The 18,725-nt window shown below is 35.2% G+C and overlaps 1 protein-coding gene and 1 pseudogene across 5 annotated transcripts in view; one reads left to right on the top strand and one right to left on the bottom strand.

Moving 5' to 3' along the window:
• Nucleotides 1-18,725, top strand: part of LOC145242590 (monocarboxylate transporter 14-like) — a 168,987-nt gene that overhangs the window by 48,693 nt on the left and 101,569 nt on the right. The gene's annotated exons all lie outside the window — the stretch shown is intronic.
• LOC145243123 (5S ribosomal RNA) lies at nt 668-785 on the bottom strand (annotated as a pseudogene).

The raw sequence follows: 18,725 nt of genomic DNA, 5'->3' as shown, positions 1-18,725 counted from the left end.
TATGAAAATGTCAAGTGGATGATAAGACAATACTTTGAGGATTGGATACAATGTTTTTATATAAAGTGCCAGATGGAGAGGTTTGAGTGACGCCATAAAATGGGAAATAAAACCTAAAAACCGCAGTTGAGGAAACCACGTGACCATCCATAGCCTTGAGCCCCTGAAGGAGCATAGATCATCCACAACTTTGTAGATGCCTTTGTAGTGAGGAGTTCTTTTTTTTCGGAGTGAGGGTGCTGGCCCCACACCCAACCTTCCCAGAAGGTACATAAAACGCCTTGCCTTCCCAAATGGTCACCCATCTGGTACTGGCCAGGCTCAATGTTGCTTAACTTCAGTGATGTGGCGAGAACTGGTGGGTCAACATCATTGTGCCGTATATGAAGCCACATGACTTCCACTAAAAAGGGTCTCAGTCTAGTTTTCTGCAGACAACTGAAGTAGATGGACACGAAACGTCGATGCTCCTGTGGGTCAGTTGCATGTTAAGTGTAACAAGAGACAAGAGACAATGGATACCCCTTGTAAGGATAGTTTACATGTATAATTGTGAGGCAAGTGTTGTGCAATCTCCAACCACACCTCTCCTGAATCGGCACTGTTTGAGTCCAGTGGTAAGGAAAAGTGCTAGACGACTGGAAACAATACCGAGATAAGCAGAGAGCACATACAGCACCTGGAATTCCCAAATGGTCACCCATTTTAGTACTGACCAGGTTTAACATTGCTTAACTTCAGTGATCTAATGGGAACCGGTGTGTCATTATGATTAGGCTGCAACAAGGCAGGCGATCTATCTGCCTATCTTCTTATGTACAAGCGAATCACTACTTATCAAGGCCCACAGGCCACTCGAGAATAAAGGTTGATTAATTTATCATAAGGATAATGAAACAGCGATGTGAAGATTGTTTACAATGATTGAAACTGGCCAGAAATTTCATAATTTAAGAATTGTTTAATATTGAACTTGAAAACGAACATGTTGTAGTCAGCTGGGGAAATAGCGCCGTGGTATTGGGTTCCATATATGAGTAGTTCTAGGAAAGATACTTTGCTCATGGAAATTCTGTTTAGTTTTAAGTGCACAGAGGACGAACGGAAAATTATTTACCATGGTTGTAGCCAGACAAGTTTTTGCTGTGAATGTTTTGCAGGGGAAGTGGGCAGAAACTGCAGCTCATTCGGGCATCTAATAATTGTAGACACACAAAACTTTTGGGTTGAGGCAGCTATTTGTGAACTTGGGTAAGGGTTAGGGTTAGGGTTAGGGTTAGGGTTAGGGTTAGCTATTTGTGAACTTGGGTAAGTAGTTGGGTGACAGTTCTTCTCCGCTTGGGTCTGAAAAAACATTGTCCCAACACAAGGATGCGTCCCTTTGTTTTGTTGTGTGTGAAAGGCTGTGATTAAGCAAAATATAATAAATGTTTGCATACAAAAATAACAAGGACATGTTGTCGGAATTATCTTACTGAGGAGTAAGGGGCGAGGGAAGAAAGCACATTTACAGAAATATTACAAGCAATCTATTCTTGTGACGATAACATGCTGGTAAGGCAGATGAATTTAACACATGTGTCTTCTGTGTAAAAATCGGAAAAAAAAAAAAAAAAAAAAATCGGCCGACTTCTCGTTCCGCGAGATTTGACCAGACTGACGAGACTTGTCTAGATAACATGTCTTTCCAGGTAACAGAAAAAAATGATCTAGCATCGTCCATAGATAGAAGAGTTCTTTTACTTCCCCTCCGACCCACTTGCGGTAAGTTCAGCACTTAGAAGTTGTCACAATATTTTTGTCTTAAAAAAACACACTTTATTATAACTTAGCTAACACTATGGGGACAACTAATTTATAAGTTGGTGTCTAACTCTGTACCGTGGAGAGGCATTGTAAATAGGAACTAATTTATAAGATTAAGCTAAGAACATCAAATGTTAAGTCTTCCGACCTTTGTTTATCAGATTGTACCTTAGAAATATCTCTCACATAAAAATCACCTCTACCCACGTCACATGACCAACCCAACAAATTATGAGCAAACAGAGTTGACTCATGCTTAACCTTTGTGAAAGTTCACGTATTAAAAAAAAAGACCGTTCAACATGAGCTTTGCTTTAACATCTTATCCTGTTATTTGCAGATGTGACCTTTCTATAAACTATTTCAAATCAAGCTCGACTATCGGTTGTCGAATGACACCAATCGTGTGTCATTGCAAGCATTTACCAACATATCCTTTCTAGATATCGTTCTTATTGCTTCATTAGGTCGGTGTTTGTTTCACCGACATCAAACGAAATGTCACCCACAACCTTTATTTTAGCATTGTTTTTTTTTTAGTTTAATCCATTTTTATGGAAGTCACTCCAGACAAGGTATAAAGCCATCTATATAATCTATATATATAAAAGACAAAATGGCCGCGCAGGTTTTTGTAGCAAAGGCATTTTTCGCCAGAGTTCTCGAGGGGAGGGTACTATTCTTTAGAACTTTTTATATACTTTCTAGATTATGATATCTACGATTTCTGAAGGGATGTTGTATTTAGATTTACTTTGGTCGACTTTTATAAAATTAATGTTATTCTTTCCTCTCGCGTGTTTGTTTGGCTTTTTCATATAAAAACGAAACTGAATCAAAGGCGAAGGCAGCTTCTTGGAAATGAAACGGCGGAAAGCTGAACTGGCCTCTAGCCAACGTTCATTTCTGCAAGTCAACTTTTCCATTGACATTGCTAAATTTAAACGTTTTTCACTTCCTATGACTTCGTAGTGTTGCGGTAAAAGTTCACATTTTCTTTCACTTTCTTTTCCGTCTTTGGGTTTGTCACGGGTTCGAACACTTTTTTTTGTTCTTTTACACCTACAAACACCCGGGCAATGCCAGGTACCCCGCTAGTCTAATATATAAAAGGCAAAATGGACGCATGCGTTTGTGTATGTCTACGAAAGCTTTTTGCGTTGGGATTCTCACGTCGGTTAGATTACGGGAGAAGTTTTCGCATGCTTCCTAGATTGTAATATCTCAGATTCACAAAAGGACATTTTCTCTATATTTTTTTTGATCGAGTTTTAAAAAATTCCTCGTTTCGAGTGTTTGTTTGTCTTTTTCATATAAATAAAGCGAAACGAATCAAATGCAATCGACAACTCTTGGCCTTCACCTGGGTAGTATCTGTTCTGTAAAGAGGGAATCCTTCATACTGAGACAATTACTATTTATTTGGATACTGCCAGAGTGCCCCCTTTTTTGGGGGGTTGCTTATCCCCCACATTAAAAAGGCCATTTCTGCATGTCATCTTTTTGATAGACTATGTTAAATTTGAACGCTTTACATTTCCGGTCGCATCGTAGAGTAGAGGTAAGACGTTGGGTTTTCTTTTACTTCTTTTCCGCCTTCGGTTCAAGCCTGCCTACTACCACTTTTTTTTTTTTGCTTACCCGGGCAACGCCAAGCACCCTTGCTAGTTTAATATAAGAAACTAATCATAATAATAAAAGAAGGAAATAAAGGTAACATGAATTCAAAACAGACTAGAACTGAAAAAAAATAATCATCATTCAATCTCATGGACACTAGAAAGACTAGTTAGATATTGTTCTTATCATTTCATTAGGTTCGTGATTGTTTTTTTTTTTTTTTTTGGACATCAGACAGTCATTCTAGCCCACAACCTTTATTTTGCCATTTTATTTTTTCAGTTTAATCAATCTTTTTATGGAAGTTGCTCTAGACAAGGCATGAAGCCAAAAAAGCCAATCATAATAATAAAAAGAGAAAGAATAAATTCAAGAGAAATGAAGCCTAAAAGAAATTCAGCATTCAATCTCCTGGATACCAAAAAGGCTAACTAAAAAGTAAACATTTAAGAATCAAACGGTGAAGTAAACGATTAACAAGGCTAATTGACAAAAACGTTTACCTCACAAGTATTTAATATTTTTAATTTACGTTGAAAGAATATTGATAAATGCTATGCCTGTCAGCTTTAGAACTGTGCTATTCACCTGCAGAATACTGTGTAACAGTATGGGCTCATTCAGTTCAGGTTGCAAAGGTCGATGTTGAGCTCAACAAGGCATGAAGGACAATTATCGGCAATCTGAAATCAACCAACCTGCCATCTCTTTACAGGGTGTCTGGACTCACTTGACCATAAATTCATGAAGAGGCGATAACGAAGGCAGAGTGTGACAAGCAGACCAACAGCAATCGCCATCCTCTATAACAACATCAAGAGGTCCTGAGCAAAGGCTGCCAAAACATGGAACAACCTGCACAATTCCTGCTTTGTACAAGATGCTCGATATCCCCGTGGTGCCAACGTGCAGACTATCACACACATCTTCACAAACTGTCCCCTAAGTGAAGCATGTTCTTATACGAATCTAAGGGATATCTCAGACAAACAACACAAGCATCCTTTCGTCTATGTTAATGAAATGAGTTGGTCAAAGACGTAAGCAACAAGGGTCTTCCAGCACTGAAAGAAAAACTCCCAGTAGACTCTGATCTCCTTCAGAAAGAGTGGGTAACACTCAACTTGGTGTGAATGAAATTTGCCAAACCATGAGACAACCTGCACAAGTGAGGTTATATACAAGACGCTCAGTGTCCCTGCAGCGCTGACATGCAAACTATCGCACACATTCTTATAGACTGTTCCCTAAGCGGATCTAAGGGATGCCTCAGATACAGCCCAACAATGAATTTTGAGATGGAATGAAACGCTATGATGATGATAGCTAGATTGAAACTAAGAAAGATGATGTACGATTTATTTATTTTTTTAGTTCATTCCCTATTAACTCGAGTGTATAATCTTTCAGTTTATGTTGAAACAATATTAGTAAATTGAAACTGTATGTGGCTGAAATAGGATTTATATCTGATGAAGCAATTAAGAGAAATAAACAAGAAAATGTACCTTTATTTATTTTTTCATCTAAAACAAAGCATATGGTCACTGAAGTGTAAGAGCTTCCTATAACAAAACTCTTGGTTTTGGTTGGTTGGTTAGTTGGTTGGTTGTTTTTGTTTTACGGCATATCAACCCTTTTCAGGCTATTTAATGCCGAATCCAAAGATTTTGAAGAAAACATTTTTAATAGAATTTATTTGTTGTTTTCAAGTCGGTTTCTATTTAACCCATAGTTGGGATCCTAACAGGTACTACCACTTCGGGTCAGAGTGGACCTGGGAGCAATGGCAATTAAAGGGTGGCTCCACACTCTCCAAAGCCCGCAAACTGGGGCCTCACCACTGGATATAGTTTAAGGTCATATCCAGGACCCATAGTTTTGGTGTGGAGCTGAGAAACAAGATGTTTTTTCACATTACATTTAAATTTCTGCATGATTTTATGTTCGGGGAAACAGGGAGCAAGGAAGGAATTTCAATGACAAGCAGTCCAAGAAAAGAATGATATAATAGTAGAAAGTCTTCAAGCCTCTAGGGACATCTTATTAAAAGGAATAGGAATGCTGACACTGTGAGAAACCCTAAACAACACAGTAAACAATCAATTACCTCTCTGACGCACCATAAGCTCCTTTTGTGAAACCTTTTTTTTTTTTAAATTCTACAAAATTCTTATGTTTCTAAAATAAAATCAACACATGCAAATCGCACTATTCTCATAGTAGAAAATATTCCAGTCTCTAAAAACATCTTAATGAAAGAATTGGGAATACTGACATTGTGAGATGCCACAAACGACACAGTAAGGACTCATAGTGCAGTTATTAGAGTAATTGGGGAAAAAAAAAAAAAAATGACACTCAAGATAAGAACAGGAGTCCGAAGATTCCAAATAATATGAATAACGCAGTAAACAATCACCTACCTCTCCAATGCACCACAATCCTTTTCGTTTTCTTTTCTTGCCAAACAATTTCATTTTTTTAAATCCCACAAAGTCTTTATATTTCAGAAATAAAATGTTAATGCAAATCGCATTATTCTCAGCATTTTGTTTGCCTTTATGCTTCTTGGTTTAATTAAGCTCAGATCATTAATTCGAGGCTCAGGTTCTAATCGCATCAGAATCTTTCGTTTATTTTCTATTATTTTCTATATAAAAAATATTAGCATTATTTGTGGCGGGCAAATGACGTTTTATGAATGTCCACCATTCCAAACAAAAATGAAATCTTTCTGTTTTCATCACGAATATGGCAAATCACTCCCTCTGCTGAACTCAAAACAAACTCAGAATCAAATTCCCAGCAAGAACTCATTTTCCTACTTCAACAAAACAAAACTTTCCTTTCTTCCCTCAAGCGCCTAATGTCAGGAAGAATTTCCATGAACAAAATTTATTTCCAAGAAAACATTATCATGGGATTGCTTTTCTACAGACTACAACATGGCCTCTCCAAATCTAAAGTCAACAAATACTTGTCATAAACCGTCATCCATAATAAACTTAGTTTCAATTCTTTCATAATATTCTTCATCCTTCAACTTACAATCTGTCAATCTCATTAACTCTTATCCTTAAGTGGCTTTTGGCGTTGATAAATGGTGACACACTTGTAAATATATACACACATATATAGAGAGCATTGAAATGTTTGCAACCTAGATCCATAATTCCTCTTCTGATGAGAAGAATTAGGCTTTGAAATACCTAAGTATATAAAAAGCATATAACACACACACACACACACACATATATATATATATATATATATATATATATATATATATATATATATATATGTATGTATGTATAAGTAACTTGAAGCATAAAAACTTGGGCTTATCGTCTGTGGTGAACATTACCATGGAGCGGCTTACCGACAGACTATAACATGTTCGTGTCCAAATCCAAAGTCAACAAATACTTGTTATAAACTGTCTCCCATAAGTAATCAAAGGTAGTTTATTCCATTAATCAGTCTCAATCCTCTCACTATATTTTTCATCATTGAATTTACATATCGATCTCATTAACCCATTAAGTCTTGATAAATGATAACTCAGTTGTGTGTGTATATATATATATATATATATATATATATATATATATATATATGAAACTCGAAGCATAAAAACTTACTAAATATATTTGATTAGGCATCAAAGAACACAAAAAGGTTGATATGCCTTAAAACAATGAAACCAACAGTGCCAACAACGGAATCAAGTCGGTCAAAAATGTCGGACCATTTTAATTCGTAAGAATAAAACAGTTTCTTTCCAAGAACTTCCCATCTGTGGAACACCTTAACACGGGACTACTTCCCTATATACTACAACATGCACGTCTTCAAATGCTTAACCCGTTTTCATAAATAATCAAACTTCATTTCACTCAATATTTTCAGTCCTCTCATAATACTATTCCTCATTCAACTGACAAACTCAACCATACCATTAAGCCTTATCCTCGAGTGGCTTTCATCCTTAAAAAGTTATAATTAATGGTGATCTTGAGCAAAGTCAGACAAAATCATGATCCCCCCATCGAAGACCGTCTACCTGTGCACCTGAGAGCTCAGCCTGATTGTTGTCATCACACTTCTCCTGCTACCCACCAACACACTTGCATCAAGCAGGCACAGGGATGGGGAGGGTGATGTCTACAGGTATTATATTTCGGTGTTGTAACTTTTGCATCATTTGTAGTTCCAAAATTAACTCTGCAACTAATCATCATCATCAGCAGCATCAGTTTAATGTTTGTTTTACCTACTGGCATATGTTCAACAAAATTTAAAAAAAAAAAAAACATTCTAACAGATTTACTTCTGTATCGCATCTCTTCAACACAATGTAGGACAATACAAAAGAATGCACCACGGATAGACTCAAACTGAAGCAACTTAAGGTATAATGTATAGGTCGATACGTCTTCTCTTGAGAAACTCAATAATTTTTTTTCAGACTTTCTTTACAAGTGCCAACATTCGAACTGCACAGCCTGAATTTGAACAAATTTACTTTTCCAAGACATTAATTGACACAAATTCTTTATATAGACCCGGTGCTCTTTTATTAGCTATTTTTTTTTATTGGCAGCAGCTGAAAATGTATTTTTATTATTGATAATTCTGATGAAATATTATTCAAAACTATTGATGTAAACGCATTTCACCTCTTATAAATATCAGAAAATGTTATAATTATCATTCAGAAAAAGTATCGGACAAGAGTATTTGTTAATAATTGGACATCAGGACTAGTGTTATCTCTTTAATGAAAGAAATGTATTTCATGCCATAGTCCTCCCCTCCAAAAAAAAAAAATGGAAAAAGAGGGAAAACTCCTAAATCACATTAACACGAAATTTTCTGGAGAACTCTCGTTTCACTATGTGAAAATCATTCACAAACGAAGGAACGCACGATAAAAAAAAAAAAAAAATGTAAGTATTTTTTTCACAAATTTACTTACTTTTTTTTTTTTTTTTCTTTCTTGTTAAAGGTATAACTTGTATATTTTTTAGGTACGGGCAAAATGAATGCCGATACTCATAAACATTTTTACCGTTCCCTTTACTTAAAAAAATCACCAAAAATCAGGAAATTAACCAATTTTAATGAAATTTTCAGTATTTATCAAATAATGATCGCGGAATATAATGAACTCATTATTTTTATTTCAATCTTAGTGGAAATGTATCATTTTGTTTAAACAAAAATACCTTTAATAAAGTTATAGTTTTCAGTAGTAAATAAAAAAACGCAAGAATTTATTTTTGTCCACCCATTTTTGCCCGTACCTAATATTTTTTGTTGTATTGAAACCGTGTATTCTTTATATTTATTCTAATATTAGCAGGGAGACACGAAGTTGTCTGGGATTCAATAAGGATCAGCAAATGGTCCACCCTCCCATAATTTTATTGTCATCGAAATCGGTGAAATCGCCCACTTTTAATCAAATCGATTGATTGCCAGCTCTAGTTAGCCCCCCCCTTCTGTTTGTAGTTTGTTGTGGACAAACTATTAATACATGAAATGTATTTGTCCTTGATTTTTACTTTCAGATAGGAGTCAGTATTATCAACGTAATGCATGACAAATTTTAGAAACCTCCACATGCATGTGCTCCGAGAATTATGTATTTCTCTCTATCCATGCGTTTCTAAACTTAATAAAATAGAATATAAAATTTTCTAAATTTTCCAATAACTTTAATAACTCGTAGTTAATGACATAATTAAAGCACCCATCATCATCATCATCATCATCATCATCATCGTCGTCGTCGTCGTCGTCGTCGTCATTGGTTTAATGTCCGTTTTAAATGCTTACATGTGTTGGATAGGTCTTAGAAATTGACTCCTAAACGAACGTATCTCTGGACAGGCCTTTATTTGTCCTTTTTCCCCTGTTTTCCTTCAAAAACATTTTCACCATAAGGGAGATAACACTGGTCATGTGGCCCAATATGACAATATTTACGTCAATAAACACAATTGTCCAATACTTTTTCTGAAGGGTCGAGTATAACAGTTTTTAATATTTATAAGAGGTGAAGTAGATTTGAATAATATTTAATGAGAAAAGTATTGGACAATTGTGTTTATTGACGTAAATATTGTCATAAGCAGTCCCCCATAAGTGAACAAGCTTAGTTCATTCCATTAATCATTAATAATACTCCTATAATATTCTTCATATGTCGACTAATTATCATTTCATCTCATTAATCTGTATCCTTGAGTGGTTTTTGGCTTCAATAAATGTTCACCCATTAGTGAAAAAAGAAAAAAAGGTGAAAATGATGAATGAAATAAATAATGGTTTATAAAAAGATTTGAAAGCGATTATGTTGTAGCCCGTAGGGAAGCAATCACGCAGATATATATCCAGTCTGCTGCTGAGGTCTCTGAAAAACTAGGATCATTCTAGCGCTTCAGAAAACACTTGCCACCAAATGTAATCCTGTATTTATATAAGAGTCAAACACATTCATATGTGAAAAAATACAAAGAAAATGGGTAAAAACGAATTTCTACTGTACGCTCTTTAACCTTTATCCCCGAGTGGCCTCTTGGCCTTGATAAGTGGTAATGCCTATGTAAAAAAAAAAAAAAAAAGATAAAGAAAAAGGGTAAAAACGAAATGGAGAAAAAATTAATTACTGATTAGGATGGCTTATGAGAAGATTTGAAAACAACCATGTTGTAACCCACAGGGAAGCAGTTTCGTATACATATATCCAGTCTGTTGCTGCGGTCGCTGAAAAAAAAATGGTTGGATCATTCTAACACTCCAGAAAGTAATTGATACCAAATACAATCCTCTATTTATATAAGAGTCAGACACATCCTAAGATAGATTACTGCTGCCACATCTTAAATGGTGTTGTTCAGAATAATCATTTTTTTTTCTTTCAGAGTAAGACACTATTATTATTAACTATTATTATTAACTATTATTAACTTTATAATCTAGTAGAGATTAAACTCTTCTATTCTCTACAATTCTTTTCTCACAGAAGAGACGTTGCTAGTCTCTCTCTACTCTATCATTATTTCCATAAAAGGAGATGGACTGAGAGCTTTCTCGTTCTAAGACATTCACAGCAAGAACTCGTCTTCTTACCACAACTGAAGCAATTTTTGTTTTCTTTTTTTCGATGAACAGAATGGATTTGTTGTTTTGATAAGCGCTTAGGAATTTCACTCCATATTTAATATGAATGTCACTTATCCAGTCTGTTGCTAAACTTGCTGGAAGAAATGCTTGGATCATCCTATCGTTCCAGAAAATACCTGTGACCTAGATACGAGTTAGATGTATTGTTTTGTTTTTGATAATTTTCCATTTCTTGAAATGCCCCCCCCCCCGTGCAGCCATTGGGAATGAAAATGCAAGAATAATTCTTTTGTTGTGCTTTTATACTACATTAAAGTTAAAAGGAAATAAAACTTCGGAATGATAAAACACAATAGCGCATAGAGTAGTGAGAGACATGCTTCTCTGGCTGATTTATATTGAATAGATTGGAGTCAAATGAAAGAAAATTGAGGGCAAGACGACACCTCCTTCATCCATTATCGAGGGAGTTAAAACTGTTTTGTTGAAGTATATAAGCGAGAGACGTGAATAGTTTTGAAAGAAAAAGAAATGTTTAATGAAAAATATTATGCAGGTATTTATTTGCGTCCCCACAGAAGCAAAATCTAACATAAGGTCATTTTTAATGTAGGGGAAACCAAATTCTCTAAAAATGGGGCACTCTATAAGTAGGCAAAAATATAATTGCCTTAGTATAGAAGAGTTTCCCTCTTCATTGACTAAGAACCAATTAACTTGAGTGGAGCATCAGAACAGATACTACACTCTGATGTATCACGCCGCTTTCTTTGTTGCCACTATGTGTGAAGAATACTCTTAAATAAACAGTTCACTTAACCCATAGGACTGAGTATAAACACGAAAAAAAAAAAAGCACAAATATAGACTATCAGACCTGCAGGAAAATGGTTGGATCATTCTAGCATTCCAAAAAGCACCTGACAGCAAATACAATCCTTTATTTTTATAAGAGTCAGACACATCTTAAGATGGATTACTGCTACCACATCTTGGATGGTGTTGTTCAGAATAATCTTTATTTTTTTCAGAGAACAAAATCAACTTTATAATCTAGTAGGGGGAGTGAACTCTTTTGTTCTCTACAGTTCTTTTTTTACAGATGAGACGTCGCTAGTCTTTTTCTACTCTATCGTTATTTCCATGAAAGGGACTGGAGTGAGCTTCCTGGTTATAAGACATTCACAGCAAGAACTCGTCTTCTTACCACAACTAATTCATTCATTTTTTTCTTTTTTCATTTATGAAACACTTCCTTGCAGTATAATAAAAAAGTCATCTTCAAATTCAATGTCCACAAATACTTGTCCTTCTTCATAATAAAACCCGAGTTTATCAGATGATGTGTTGAATGAGGGAACATATTGGATGACGTCAGCATTTGTTAGCTATCATATCTGATACTGAATAACAAAATAATTGGATGAAAGATTAAAAGTATAATATTTTATGAAAGGTTATTTTTGATTGGGTTACGCAAATAGTGACTTACAATGGATGTCTATGTATGGTCGACTTTAAAAAGCACAGTTTAGGTTAATGTGATGCTCAATTTATGTCTGAAATTACATGAAATTGATAAACAACTTTAGTAGATTTTGAAATGTTTATGTCAAACGTTCTTGCATAATTGCATAAATGGTTTCTTTGTTTTCAAATTTCTAACTTGTTTTTCTTTGAATTCACAATTGCAATTTAAAACAAGTAACAAAGTTTTATTATGGGAACTTATAATTATATTTGGTTTCTATATTGAACGGCAATCACTTTTAGCTGAACGACAAGCAGAGAAGCCAACTTAAAATTCCTGTTTGTACTTGAAACCTGTTTGAAATCAACTATCATTCTTGCTTGAATATATATATATATATATATATATATATATATATATATATATATATATATATATTTACTAGCAGTTCAGCACCCCCCCCCGCTTTGCTCGGGCCCTATTTACTGTTCATAACTTGCCCTATGCGCGAATACACTTTATGTAAGATGTTTAGCCCAAAATTTGTCTGAGTAATTTCGTAGAGAGGTCAGTTTTTTAAAACTTTGACCCCAATTTTGACCGCTTAACATTTATTATTTTGGTATCAAATTTAAATACTAAGTTTTAACCATGTCCAAGTTTCCTACATCTAAAATTTCAAATCTTTAGACCCAAAGTTGGTGGAGGAATTTGCTAGAATCTGCAAAGGTCAACTCTTTCAACTTTCACCTTTTGGCAGCCAAATTTTCGCCCCAAAACTGATTAAAATTCTTGCCGCATGTCTGAATACCCGTTATGTATAAATTTCAAATGTTTAGACCCAATATTGGCTGAGTAGTTTGCTAGAGACCGCAAAGCTTAAATCTTTTGAACTTTGACCCCTTGGCAGCTCAAACTGTCGACCCAAACTGATTAAAAAGCTTGCCCTATCTCTGAATACACTTTATGTAAAATTTCAAATGTTTAGACCAGAAATTGGTTGAGTGATTTGGTAGAGACCGCAGAGGTCAAACTTTTAAAAAATTTGACCCCAATTTTGACCCCCTTAACATTTAGTTTTTTAGGCTCAAATAAAATTTAAGTTTGATCCATGTCCAAGTAACCTACATTTAAAATTTCAAGTGTTTAGACCCAAAATTGGCGGAGGAGTTTGGTAGAGTTTTGAAAGGTCAAATCGTTGAACTTTGACCCCTTGACAGCAAAATTTCTAGCCGAAAACCAAATAAAAGATTTTCCCAAATCTCAATACACTTTATATCAAATCTCGAGTCTCTATACCGAAAATTGACAGGGTTATTTGATAGGGAAATGCACACACACGCACACACACACACACACACACACACACACACACACACACACACACATTTTATATATATTTATGTATATAAAAGTGAACGTGTCTGTGTATCTGTCTGTCTGTGTGTCTGTCTGTGTGTGTACATTTCCCTACGCAATAACTCTGTCAATTTAAAGTCTACAGACTCGAAATTTGATATACAGGCTACTGAGATTTGGAAAAATCTATGTGATCGGTTTCCGGCCAGAAATTTGGTTGTTAAGTGGTTAAAGTTCAACGATTTGATCTTTGAGAACTCTACCAAACTCCTCCGACAATTTGGGGTGTACACACTCGAAATTTTAGATATAAGTTCCTTGGACATGGATCTAAATTAATAACTTGATTTGAGCCCCAAACAATAAATGTTAAGGGGTCATAATAGGGGTCAAAGTTTAAAAAAATTTGACCTCTGCGGTCTCTACCAAATTACTCAGCCAATTTCTGGTCTAAACATTTGAAATTTTACATAAAGTGTATTCAGGGATAGGGCAAGCTTTTTCATCGGTTTGGGTCGAAAATTTTGAGTTACCAATATATAAATGTATGTATGTATGTATGTATGTTTGCATGTCTGCCTAACACATTCGACAGAGGCGACGGATTTTCTCATGATTAGTATCGTTTTAAAGTTCGACCTGTCAGACAACAAATATCGAAACATTGGCTAAAAACATTAATATCTTCACCTAAAACTGGACACTTTTCTACAGGGAGGGTCACTTTTTTCACCGATATTTTTGAAAGCCATCCTCTCGTTTTGATTGTCTAGCCTTTTGACGGTGGTCGTAACAGCATAGACGTCAGGTTTTTTTTTCCTATTCTTTTCCTCCTTTGCGGTACGGGTTCGAGCCTGCCTTCCTACTACCACTTTTTTTTTTTTTGCTCAACATACACATCCAAAGACGCGGGCAACGCCGGGCTGAAATGCTAGTATATATACATATATATATATATATATATATATATATATATATATATATATATATATATATATATAGAGAGAGAGAGAGAGAGAGAGAGAGAGAGAGAGACAGAGAGAGAGGTATTTGCTGTCATTTGAAGTAGGCCACTCAAAAAGAACACTCGAAATTCATATACTGCTTATCTATATGGACATAAAAACTAACTCTTATATCTGGATGAACATTTTTTTTTCAGAACTTTAAATTATTGCATTTCTAAACATAAACCTCGGTTTAAAGAAGCAATAACTTTTCCAAGTGGAGAAATTAAATTTTATGTGGTCAAACCCACAAATCAAATATTTTCCCCATAAATGACACGTCGGGTTTGTATTACTGTACACATAGATTCGAAAAAGTTGTCAAAAAACAAATATAGAACAAATAAATGTTATCAAAGGCAAGATAAGTTACTTTTCTACCTAACTGGATATATTTTTTGTGTTTTTATTCAGTGTAACATGTTTATTCAGCTCGAAAAACATGCAGTGTTTACCGATGTATTGGAAGATTCAAAATGGCAGCCGACTCTCTCTCGGAGAGGGTACGTTTGGGAAAAGGTATTATAAATAATAAACTAGACAAAATACTGTTAGAAATTCGCTCAATATATGTTACCGTGACATAAGTTGACATGTATTCGGTTGTTTTCTAACAGTATTTTGTCTAGTTTATTATTTATAATACCTTTTCCCAAACGTACCCTCTCCGAGAGAGAGTCGGCTGCCATTTTGAATTTTCCAATACATCGGTAAACACTGCATGTTTTTCGAGCTGAATAAACATGTTACACTGAATAAAAACACAAAAAATATATCCAGTTAGGTAGAAAAGTAACTTATCTTGCCTTTGATAACATTTATTTGTTCTATATTTGTTTTTTGACAACTTCTTCGAATCTATGTGTACAGTAATACAAACCCTGACACGTCATCTAAAAGCTTTACAACCCCACTAAGTATACATCGTTGTGCATGTTTACAATATAATTATCCCCCTTTCATTATTAGAACTCTCTAATAATGAAAGGATAAATAAGAGCAAATTAAAACGAATGTTACTGACAGTATTCTTTGAAATTGTAACAGCGATTAAATTTAAAGATTTTGATGGCAAAAAAAAAAAAAAAAAAACTTTTAAAAATGCTGTTTGAAACAAAAATGTGACAATAATTTATTTAAGTTTGAATGGGGGTATTTTTTTCATTAATTTTTTTCTGAACAGAAGTTATAAATTTATTTCTATTTGTCATTGATATATCCCCGAGGCAATATAATCAGTATAAATTAATCAGATGAAATGAGATTCCAACACACAGAAAAAGTTTATTGTACAAACGCACACCATAATAAATAAGAGATTGACTCTCAAATGTATCTTGAATGCCGGAGTCTCAAGATTAGCTTACTCTTTCCCATTGACTGAGTAATCCATTCTCAAGGGGTGTCAGGATCTTCCACTTACATCACCTTCCTCCAAGATAAATTGTTCCTTGAAGTTTGCCGTCAATATTTTCTTCTTTTAGGATTAAGATGCTGTATCATTATTTTCATGGAAAGTGTTCGACTGAGCTTCAGTCTACGCCCCCCCCCTCGCCAAACTTTCACAAGAAACACTCGTTTAGCTGAAAACACTATTAATAATTCCCCCCACTCTTTATCTGTGCCTAAACCTAAACGTAGATTCCATGAACAAAGCTTCTTTCTTAGAACTTCACGCTTATGGAATTGTCTTCCGTTTTCCTGCTTTCCAGCTGACTACAATATGGTTGTCTTCAAGTCTAACGTAAACAAGTTCTTGATTAGCCGTTCCACTTAATTTAACAAATTTACCGAATTTCCATTTACTAACGATTACTACATTGTCCAATTTCTACTGTACACTCTTTAACCCTTATCCGCAAGTGGCCTCTTGACCTTGATAAGTGGTGATGCCTATGTAAAAACAAAAAAGAAAAAAAAAGATGTAAGTCTTTAGTTCTCTTCCTTGTTCAACCTTGTTATATTTCTATATATCCTATCCGTTTTAAATGCTGACATATGTTGGATAGTTTTTAGAAATTTACTTGTAAACTAACCTATCTCTTTATTCGACCTTGTTATACAGGGTGACCCCCCCCCCCAAAAAAAAAAGAACATAGAAAGTATATCTAGAACATATGCTGTAGAACGAAGAAAAAAAGGCCAAAGACCCTAGTGTTTTGATGTTATGTTTTGAATATAATAAACTAGTTATGGCCAAAGTTTCAGTTCAGTCGGACAAAACACTAAGAAACCGGGCCTAATCAGAGTTGGCGCCCGTTTTTTTTTGGTCACCCTATATTTCTGAGTGTGTTGAACCCCCCCCCCCAATTTATCTCCGTGATCCACCTAATATGTGGTCCACATAATATGTGGTCCACCTAATATGTGGTCCACCTAATATTTGGTCCACCTAATATGTGGTCCACCTAATATTTGGTCCACCTAATATGTGGTCCACCTAATATTTGGTCCACCTAATATGTGGTCCACCTAACATGTGGTCCACCTAATATTTGGTCCACTTAATATTTGGTCCACCTAATATGTGGTCCACCTAATATTTGGTCCACCTAATATTTGGTCCACCTAATATGTGGTCCACCTAATATTTGGTCCACCTAATATGTAGTCCACCTAATATTTGGTCCACCTAATATGTGGTCCACCTAATATGGCGATAGAAAAGCTCTATGTCGTTCGTCCAAGTTTGGCAAATGGAAACGTGCTGTAAGTTCATTCTCTGTTGTCAAATCTGTTCTATAGACTTGTCACAAGCTCGCACTTGAATTCCCAGTCGCCAATCTTATATATCCCGGTGAGGGGGGGGGGCAATATAATCGGTATAAATTAATCAGATGAAATGGGACTTAACACACAGAGTAAATTACAAAAATCATTTTGGACTTTTATAAGAAATTAAAAAAAAGTGATAAATTAGAATCTTGTTTTTATTTTGAATGTGAATTTCTGGTTGGTTGGTTGTTTTTGTTTTACGGTATATCAACCCTTTTCGGGTTATTTAATGCCGAATCCAAAGATTTTGAAGAAAAAATTTTTTTAATAGAATATATTTGTTGTTTTCACGTCAGTTTCTATTTAACCCATAGTTGGGACCCTAACAGGTATTACCCCTCCAGGTTAGAGTGGACTTGGGAACAATGGTAATTAAAGGGTGGCTCCACACTCATCAAAGCCCACAAGCTGGGGCCTCACCACTGGATATAGTTTAAGGTCATATCCAGGACCCCCATTGAGGGACTTTTACCCTCTGCAGGGGGGCAGTCGGCGTATTCTAATGCCCCACCGACAGGGCCGTGAATTTCTGGAATAAATTATGTTTGAAATAATTGTGTAACATGTGCATATGAGTGTGTGTAGAAATATCAGCAGAAGCGAAAGCTGGCTGGCTTGCAAAGAGAGTAGCAGCAGCTATGCAAATTAGGAAGTGTGCGCAAGAAGAAAAAGGGGGGAAAAAAAAGGAGAAAAAATGCACCACGTGGTCGGGAGAAGAAAATTGTGCACCGAAGAAAATGGACATGTAAAGTTGAGAATGGGCTGGCTGTGGCTAGCATGTGGTTGAAGAAAGGAGAGTAATGTTAATAAATGCTTGTACTAAAAAGGAAAAGATGCCGACCCGGATTTTATTTATTTTTGTTTGTTTGTTCATTTTCGACAGTGCCAGATGGCATAGGGATCCGAGAAAAGTTTGAACTCTAATGAACATAGTTCGAGCGTAACGGCCACATTACAATTATAGAATGACTTTCTTCAATTGCGGATAACTAAAAACGCTATCTGATATCTCTTCAGGATTCAGTAAATTGGCTCATTAACAAAAGAATTTTAAGTTTTCGCTAAAACAAGTTACATGGTCACATATAGAGGCCTCCTTTTCGTTCATAAGAGACAATGGATACCACCTGCAGGATTTTATAGTAAAGCAAGGGCTGCGCAATCTCTAACTGCATATTATTTCTTGTTTCAAAATTTGGAAAAACTAATTTCTCACCTTCACAACTCATATTGTCGACGTCATCTGTTTCCACCATGGAATTTCTGCATTCGATTGGAAACAGGTGTCTTCCTATAATTTCATAAATAGTTCATTTGTTTTATTGATTTCTAATTAAATAATTTCTGACCTTGGTATCAAAGTTTTTGCAGTGGAAGAGAACTAAACAAAATCTTGCATTCAATTGAGATTTTTGCCTAACCAGATCAAACACACTCCAATTTTTGCCTAAGCAAATCAAACAATCTTCAATTTTTGCCCAATCAAATCAAACAATCTCCAATTTTTGCCTAACCAAATCAAACAATCTCCAATTTTTGCCCAATCAAATCAA

The sequence above is a fragment of the Euprymna scolopes genome, chromosome 21, assembly GCF_053919585.1.
Source record: "Euprymna scolopes isolate OS-2025 chromosome 21, ASM5391958v1, whole genome shotgun sequence".
In the NCBI taxonomy this organism is placed as follows: Eukaryota; Metazoa; Mollusca; class Cephalopoda; order Sepiida; family Sepiolidae; genus Euprymna; species Euprymna scolopes.
Note: the sequence above shows the minus strand (reverse complement) of the source record. Positions and strands in the feature narration are given on the sequence as shown.